We start from the raw sequence: 6992 nt of genomic DNA on the forward strand, positions 1-6992 counted from the left end.
TTACCTTACATGCCTGCCAATTTTTACCTGCGAATCTTGAAAAATGCGGTCATAGTGAATTTTTTTTATTTTAGACCGTTTTAAAACAGCACTGGCACTGGCCGCAGCATTATGTCAGACTGCTTTAAAATGGCACTAGCACTCGGCAGGTTAATACGCAGTTGAAAGTAACTAGCATCTGTGTTGGTAATACTGGGTTTGGATAATACAAGGGGATGGAGACTAGTTTTCACGTATAGTAAAACACCGCCGCCAGCTCGGTTTGGTCACTCACAGTTGAAAATATAGAGCCCTGTTAATGAGTACTCCACTATCAAGTCACAGTCAGATGTGTTAACCAAGGACTCTGTGATGCTGACGATGTTATAATTTTCTAGGTAAACAAGGGATTCTAAACAATCAAATTTGTTGCACAGACTACGTGTGTTAACATAGCAAACTCTAATTCAGTTCTGGACAGTTGATGAACTGACTTTACAGGTATTTACGTTGAGGATGCTGCTTCCGGATGCTCTTCGTTTTCTTGTTTGAGGAGGGCAGCTTTATGATGTAAAAGTCTACCTAACCTGCCGCTCGTACCGAGTTCAAATGGAGACCATTTTTCTGGAAAAAAATATGTTGCTCACAGAAATGGCCCCACGGATTAACTAAGGGCCATACTATAAAAACTGAACGCCAGTAATGAGTATCTGACGTTCCTGTTTTTGGTACCATAAATAAATTTGCTGTTCACGCCAGGCGATCGTCACCTGGTTATGACATAAAACAGTACTGGAATGCCACAGGAGGATAAACGCCACAAGAGACCTCCCTTTCGTATAACAATTTTAAATATTAATAAATATGATAGCCGATTTTTCCATTCATAAATGCTGAATAATTCAGGAATGACACATTCCTTAGCAGACTAAAATATATGAGAAATACAAGGCTGTTCATAAAATTTTACAAGACTAAACGTTTCCGTAACAAAAACGATTAAACAAAAACTTCCATGGTGGCGAAGTAGCATGCAATATTGGAGTTAGGGTAATAAATTGTGCATTCTGGTTTATTTCAGGCTACCTGTGTACTTTCTCAATAGATTTTTGAAACGGCAACTGTTTGAAAGTTTGTGTGTTAGCCAGCTCACTACTGTAGTTAGCACATTTGAAGGCAATCCAGAAAGCTTCTGCCTCCAACCCAACAACATCCTTGTGTAACAATTATTCTTGCCTGTGGAAAACCATGAAATAAATGACGTGTAAGAAGAGCGTATATACAATATTATATTACATGGGAGAAATTACACATCAGAGTTGGGTCAGCGTTGGTAAATGGTTAATTACGTTTGTATTTTTCACTGGCTTTAGTGTTCTCTTTTACAGTTACAATACAGAAGTTGGTAATAAAACAGAGACAAATTTTTCATCAGTACCAGCAATATGTGCAATCACTTAAGTTCTTTACTGAATAATATGATTCTTTTTTGCACCAAAATAAATTGATAAGCTGATGTACAATAGTTAAGATAGTCAGGTAAGGTTACAAGATACGAGGGAATTGGTTGGTTAGGATACTGGCTGAAATATTTACCTGTTTCAATCAAGCACTCAGATTTGAGCATAGGTGTGTTGGCTTTAAAGCAAAATTTGTTTGTAAATGAAGCTTATTTCATAAGAATTAAAAAAAAAAATACTGAGGCATCTTTCTATGCCAAGAGCTTTTCTTACTTGTATATTGCTACAGGCCTACGGAAATGGCCTGTACCATGCATATATAAAATAAAAAATAGTCAATTGGATAGAAATGACAATTATTGTAATGGAGTAGATGGGCGTAGGAAAGGCAAGGAATATTGGTTAGGGTGGATTATACAAAAACATGAGTGGTGCAGTTAAGCAAGGACTGACAAACAGGAAGTAATGAGATAAATACTTAGTGAAGGAGACAAACATCAAGCATATGACCAGTTTAGGAGAAAGCTAAGAAAACAGAACAGAAAACAGTCTGCAAATGTATAAAACAGAACTGGATGAACCTACTATTGAGGTGGAATGATTTCTAGGAAAAAAGGAAAGCTTATCTAGCAGACTGGGACAGAAAAAAAATACTGTACCATCGAACTTAGGAAATCACTGCCTACTTCTTGAAGGGAACGGTAATAAAGAATGTGAATACCAGAGTAGTATAATTACTGAGCTAAAATGGAAATTTACAAGTATTACCAGAAACAGGGAAGGTGACAATAATGTGGGGAAGAAATATATCTAGATATATACAAACTGAATGAAAAACTGTTCCAGTACACACAACTGATTACCTATATTTTCCACATGGTCTGCTGGTCATGGCACGATGACAGGTGTGGAAAGAAATTGCTGAAAAAGAATGGAGTTTTACTGCAACCCTCTTGTGTTGGTGCTGCAATGAATGTCACTATTCAACCAGCTTTATAAAGAAGTATATTAGTCTCCATGCTAAAAATAATTATCGAGTAACTCTGTTTACATCTTGCAATATAAATTTAGGAACACATGATGTACTGCTGCATGAGTAGAGGTGTACATAATCTGGATAAACTGCTGTATAATTCATATCTGGTGAGCTGGCCGGAAACAACATGGAAATCTGTGAAGAATGCAATAATACATTCACTTTGCTCATATGAATCCAATCTGGATAATCTCAATAATTATTTCATGCAAATAACTGCAAAAGGAGGATAAATCAGTTCATTCTTGGTCTCTACAGTACACTGTATTTTGCTTGTGAATGCATCCTCTTCATGTGTTCTACCATCATTTGTTATCAGTACTAGCGCAAATATACTTATTTCCTACATAAAAATAACAGTTTAGAATGGGTTAGCAAAGTATCTGGTTTATTAAACAGAAGAAACATTCAAAATTTGCGAGCTTTTAGTGCTCGTGCAGTGCATTCTCGCCCAGTCCAGCGACTGCAGTGGCATTCAAACTCCTGGACTGGGTGTCGCCAAGACTGGCGGTCCAGATTTTTTATAGTAAGGATGACTGACGCTCAGGAACGTCTGACGACCGAACGTCGCCGTTGGACCGCCTGAACTCTGAGTTTTTATAGTACGGCCCAAAGTCGACTCCGAGGAGGAGGGGGAGGAGGAGAAGGAGGAGGATAGGAGGTAAAGTATTAGGAAGGGAGAGAATATTTGAGGCTGTACAATTTTCCAGGTTAATTATCAGAGAGAGAGAGAGAGAGAGAGAGAAAAGAGAAACAAAAGAAACAGGAGGAGCAGGAAGACGATGATGAATTAAGAAAAGGATTAGAAGAAAAAAGAAAAGGGAGGAAAAGAATGAGAACCAATAAAAGGTGGAAGAAAAAAAGAGGAGGAGGAGGAGGAGGAGGAGGAAAGGAGAGAAAACTTCAGGGTGTACAATTTTACAAGGCAATTATCAGTGGGAAACTACGACACCCTCTTAAAAGTTCTCTCTCTCTCTCTCTCTCTCTCTCTCTCTCTCTCTCTCTCTCTCTCTCTCTCTCTCTCTCTCTCACTCATCCTCATAGTCACCCTCTGTTCTTCCTTTCTCCCTCCCCTACCTCCTAACCCCCACCCTTTCCCTTATTCTGTCCCCATACCTCAATGCCCTACTTCACACCCCACCACCTCTCCACCCTTCTCCATCCTTCAGCCTGCTCCACCCGTCCACCTGCTCCACCCTTCACCCCACACACACCTGATATCAGCTGACAGGAGAGCCATCCCCTCTGATTGTTTCTTTTTTTTTTTTCATTAATTCCTCTCCCACAAAACTATCCCTGTGTATCATTTTCCAACACCCACTCAGCTCTGCTTCACACACGCAGATAAACGCTTACATATATATACGTACATGCAGTTATACAGGGAGAGAGAGAGAGAGAGAGAGAGAGAGAGAGAGAGAGACACAGACAGACAGACAGACAGACAGATAGAGACAGACAGGAAAACAGACAGAACAGAGAAACCACTCCTCTCCGACTCTCAGCTTAATTATCGATCACATCGCTTTTTGTACAACAGTCACAAAGCATTGAATTTAAGCTACAGTTAATATCAAAAGTTGGTTTACGATTCCACTGAGTCTATTTCACACTTAGGGCATGTCCGTCACTCTACCTCATAACTTACAAAAGAGAATCATCTATGGGCATAGAAACATACCAAGCCTCTCTCAGCTTAGCAATATTTTCCAGCAGAGAAAAGTGACAAGTACAAGAAGTGAAACATTTGGCAAACTTTTGACTCCTATGGTACAGTTGTGTTAAAGAGTTCGTCGATTTTGTTGCCCATTGCCTGCCGGAATCGAAATATTCGGCAAGTATAATTGTCAATTCCGTTTGTTTGTTTATTTGTCTTCACTCTACAGGTCACAATTTTGCGCCAATCTTCTGAAAAAAAAAAAAAAAAAAAATCATAAGGTAGACATCCATAAACTCTGGAAGCCAATTATTTTTCATCAGAATCGGTCAAAGGCCCTGGGGTGGGTGGAGGGTTGAAACCCCTCAATGGCCGTGGGGCTGGAAATCGTCGTTACCCAGTGGCCTACCTGCCCCGGAACCATTACTGAAATTTGGAAAATCGTTTTTTTTTTTTTCTTACCAAACTTAAGAGAAAAGTTTGGAGCACCTTGCAATGCAATTTAAGTCCTCCTAAACCCATCCTGTGCTTTGCAATGAAACGCGAAAATTTTCGCCAAATGGCTGCCGAAAAACGATGAAAATTCAACAGATACACTGTGATCCATCCGGCAATGGGTCTACTGCCCACATGCAGGTAAAAAATAAGAACATGAATCCATCCGGCAAGGGGGGAAGAGGGGGTAGAAAAGAGGGGAAGAGGGGAAGAGGGAAGAGGGAAGAGGAGGGAAAGAGGCGGGGAGAGGGCAGGGGAAAAGAGGGGGAAAGAGGGGAGGGGAAGGGGGAAGAGGGGGGAAAGAGGAGGGAAGAGGGAGGAAAGAGGGTGGAGAAAGAGGGGGGAAAGAGGGGCAAAGATGGGGATAGAGGGAAGAAAAAGGGTGTGGGAAGAGGGGAAGGGGGAAGAGGGGGAGGGAGGAAGTAAGGGGGAGGGGGGAATAGGGGGGAAGGGGAGGAAGAGGGGGGATCCATCCGACAAGCCCTCTGCCTATGGTAAATTCATATTTAGTTTCTTGGTTATCATTATATTCATGGGCGAATGTTTTATATTTCCATGGACGTACGTAAGTTTGTGTGTGTGTGTGTGTGTGTGAGAGAGAGAGAGAGAGAGAGAGAGAGAGAGAGAGAAGATTTACATGCTCTAGTCTGTCGGCCTGTCTGTCTGTCTGTCTGTCAGAATCACTAATCTAATAGTCTTGAATTAGATTCCAATACCGGTAAGTTAGAATAAGGATAGAAAGCTATTAAAGGAACAAGTAATTATATCTTGAGACAGGTCGCAGGTCAGGTTGTGAAGGGGGTAAGGTGATGTCTTGTTGGAGGTATGCTCTTTCTGAAGGTTAGTGTTATATTTTCTTTTTGGAATCTTAAGACGATAATTAAAGCTTAGGAGAGACTTTCTTAATTGAGATTATATAGTCTTTATTCAATAATTCAGTGTCTTGAATAAGATTTAGTTATTATTATTATTATTATTATTATTATTATTATTATTACTACTACTACTACTACTACTACTACCACCATCATCAGCTTCATCATTCCTACTGTCTTCAACCTAAATTACCCCAAAATAGGCTTTTTGAACTGGAGGTGTTAGATACAGAAGTTTTCCTAAGCTAAATGAAATCATATAGAAAAGTATTTAAAAAAAAATAAAAAGAATAAAGATCGCACAGGCCACAGTGACACCAAACCCTAATTTTTTACCCTAATTATTTATCTTGATCGATTGACCTGGGCGAAAATCACTTCTTTCCATCCCTAATTCGGTCAAGTTTGATCCTATTCCAGCCAGGCATTCAGGAGATATTTTGGTTACACACACACAAACACACACACACACACACACACACACACACACACACATGTAGAGGGACTTGATCACATTAGGCGTCGCACATAATCAACGTCAACTTGTCGAGAGTAGGCTAAACTCATTTCTTTATTTACTTTTTGGCATGAGAGGTAGGTCACCCACGCTAAATATACCCTCCATTATGGCAGGTAGTTGGGCGGTGATGGCAGGTGTTGATTGGGCTTAACTGCCAGGTATATGCAGTCCCTAATTTCCAGGTACACACATTGCCTTGTTGTCATTACGCCCGTAGTTTGCGCTGGATACTCATACCCCTGATGCGTTTAGCGGGTGATGATCTGCAGGGCTGCACTGATTGGCTTAACGTTAATTGATGTATTAGGAAATTTTTCTCTTTTTTTTTCAATTTTTATTTTTTTTGAGTGTTGATAAAGATTTTTGTGTATGTTGGGGGCGTGGGCTTGTTTGTGTTTAGATTTATATAGTGGAGTACTTGGGGAATGTGTGTGTGTGTGTGTGTGTGTGTGTGTGTGTGTGTGTGTGTGTGTGTGTGTGTGTGTGTGTGTGTGTGTGTGTGTGTGTGTGTGTGTGTGTGTGTGTGTGTGTGTGTGTGTGTGTGCTTTTCCGTAAAGTTTGCATAGCGTTATAAAAGTCACAGTGCAATTACAAACACTGCCACACCTCACACAGCCACACCTCACACAGCCACACCTCACACTGCCACGCCTCATACTGCCACACCTCACACTTCCATACCTCACAGGGCCATACCTCACAGGGCCATACCTCACACTGTCACACCTCACACAGCCACACCTCACACTGCCACACCACACACTGCCACTCCACACTGCCACACCACACACTGCCACACCACACACTGCCACACCACACACTGCCACACCACACACTGTCACACCTCACACTGCCACACCACACACTGCCACACCACACACTGTCACACCACACACTGCCACTCCACACACTGCTACTCCACACACTGCCACACTTCAAACTGTCGCACCTCACACTGCCACACCACACA

This window comes from Coenobita brevimanus, chromosome 116, assembly GCF_032717465.1.
Source record: "Coenobita brevimanus isolate Jiangsu-jjx chromosome 116, ASM3271746v2, whole genome shotgun sequence".
Classification (NCBI taxonomy): domain Eukaryota; kingdom Metazoa; phylum Arthropoda; class Malacostraca; order Decapoda; family Coenobitidae; genus Coenobita; species Coenobita brevimanus.